The sequence below is a fragment of the Mus caroli genome, chromosome 2, assembly GCF_900094665.2.
Source record: "Mus caroli chromosome 2, CAROLI_EIJ_v1.1, whole genome shotgun sequence".
NCBI classification, from domain to species: Eukaryota; Metazoa; Chordata; class Mammalia; order Rodentia; family Muridae; genus Mus; species Mus caroli.
Genome location: NC_034571.1, coordinates 156,588,097 through 156,590,526, shown reverse-complemented (window position 1 = coordinate 156,590,526; position 2,430 = coordinate 156,588,097). Strand labels below are relative to the sequence as shown.

Below are 2,430 nucleotides of genomic sequence, written 5' to 3'. Positions count from 1 at the left end.
TTAAAAAGAATTCAAAATAAAGAGGTCGAAAGGCCAAGGTATGCCTCTTGGCACCCGGGGATTCAGAAAAGCACAAGAAGTGACTGGGTTGTTCTTAGTTTATAGCATGCACAGTGCACACAGAGTTTGAGGTAGCCAGGCAGTAACGCAACCCAGAGCATTAGTGAGTTATTCCCAGCCCCACGAAGCCTTAGAAGGACAGCAACTGCCAACAGGTGTAAGTGATGTGATGCCCCAGGGAGGAAACAGTCAGGCAAGCCTGAAGGAGCCAGTGTGCTGAGGGAACACGCCACCCTCATGCCCAAGAGTCATGTGGGGACAGAGCGACATGGTTGGCTAAGGGTCAGGTTTTCATTTTCGGTCCTGGCTCCCTAGTTATCCTGATAGTACTGTGGGAAACAGCACTTCCTTGTAAAACAATTTGTATTACATGTATGTATGTATGTATGTATGTATGTATGTATGTATGTATGTATGTATGTATTGGTTCATTGGAGGGGGTGTATACCTCTGGTGCATGGAGGTCAGAGATCAGCTTGTAGTGGTTGGTTCTCTCTACTGTGTGTTTCTTTAAACTCAGGTTCCCGGGTTAAATGGTGCCTTTACCTGCTGAGCCATCCTGCCCGTCCATGAATTTCTTCAGGAAGAAATTATTTCCTATCTTCAGCGACATCCCAGCAGCCAGTACGCCTACAGGGCAAGGATAAAAGTGTACATCTTTTGTACAAATGTGAGCTTTAGTTCTACAGGATGGTTCTCAGCATTAATAAATAATTTGGAGTGGTACTAAAAACATGACTTTGAAAACACAGAAAAGCCTTTTCGGTGGTGACGACCTCCCTAGGAGAGCATGCCTCTCACAAAGGATCTCCTTCGTTCCTCTCTAGAGGAAGAGGAAACACAAGAAAAAGGCGCCTGGTGTAGAGCCCCAATTCTGACTTCATGTATGTGAAATGCCCAGGATGCTGTAAAATCACCACAGTCTTTAGCCATGCACAAACGGTAGTCTTGTGTGTTGGCTGCTCCATTGTCCTCTCTTGCCGAAGACCCTCTGGGTCCCTTTGTCTGCGTGGAACGGGTCTCTGGGGCAGGTGGACAAGGCGTCGGCGGGTGACAGACAGACCAACACGAGAGATTGTGTAGAATCTGAATGTATGTCACAAAGTGAACACCAATCTTATATAGTACAGAAAATACAAAGGGTAGCAGGCAAAGTACATTGAAGTTACCTGATACAAAACAAAGGAATGACTTCAAAAGGANTTACAGGAACCAGGTAAATGTTTACAGTAAAGATAAAGCAGTCCTGCCTAGGGTCAGCTTAATGACAGGTAAGGATTTCACACTCTAGTGCTATACCTTTGAGCCTTGTGAAGGCTAGCACCAGGGGGTTCTGCTCTTAGCAGACCTCATGAATAATGCAACATCACAACCCCCCTATCTCCTAGGCCTTGCTAAATTCTTATATGAGTGTAACTTTTAAGTATCTGGAGAATCTCCATTTGTCAGAAGAATTTATCAACTTGCTTCAAATATTCAATGTAGCCTGTACTGAAGATTTCTATCTCAGTGGGATTCCCTGGCTCTTTCATGGTATTCCCTTGTTTGGGTGAGATTTGCTACTGTCCTTAGTAAATACTTTGCAGACCAGCTCTGAGCTACTGGCTCCATCTTTTGCAATGCTTAATTAGTTACTGAATAGGTAACTTCTTTACTGCATTCCTGCCAGATTCTAAGCTCCTAGGCTTCTGGGACCTTGGAACACTGGAGAGACTTAACTATAACAGAATTTTTCCATACACCAGACTAACTCGGGAATAGGGTATGAGTATGTGGATATATGAGAACGCCAAAGCTCCAGGAGGTGAGTTTCCTTGAAACTCTTTTCCTCGTGAGTGCTTTCAGACTTTTCAGCCTGTCAAGCAGACTTGACCAGAGTGCGTGGCATTTCCCAGTGTGCGTGACACTCTCTCAGCCTACAGTTAGAAAAGCAAGGCTGACAGAAGGATGCTCCTCCAGGAGGAAGCAGCACTGAAAGTCCTGATTCAAGATAAGTGGGAACCTTCCTAATAAACACATTTTGGATATATAGGATAAAAGAAAAAGAAAAATGAAAAAAAAAACTTAAAGGTAACCAAACGAGGAAAGCATAAGTGTCCATGAAGAAGAAGTACTGGAGGAACTCAGGGCCAAATAGATTAAGATAGTTAGGAAACAAAGCCCAGACAGTGACAGCCCTTTATCGGGACCTACACACCCGTGGAAGGGTTAAAATGGGCCAATTAGAGAGTGACAACAGAAAAACACTGTAATAGTGAGCCTGGGTCCTCCCTTCAGAGCACCAACTCAACATCTATGCACATACTAACTGTGCTTGAGAAACACAGAAAGTAGTCCAAAGGCTTTTACACACTAGGCCTGTGTGAAACC

The 2,430-nt window shown here is 44.3% G+C and overlaps 1 pseudogene; it reads left to right on the top strand.

Moving 5' to 3' along the window:
* Nucleotides 1–850: 850 nt before the first annotated feature.
* Nucleotides 851–2,035, top strand: LOC110289799 (annotated as a pseudogene).
* Nucleotides 2,036–2,430: the final 395 nt, after the last annotated feature.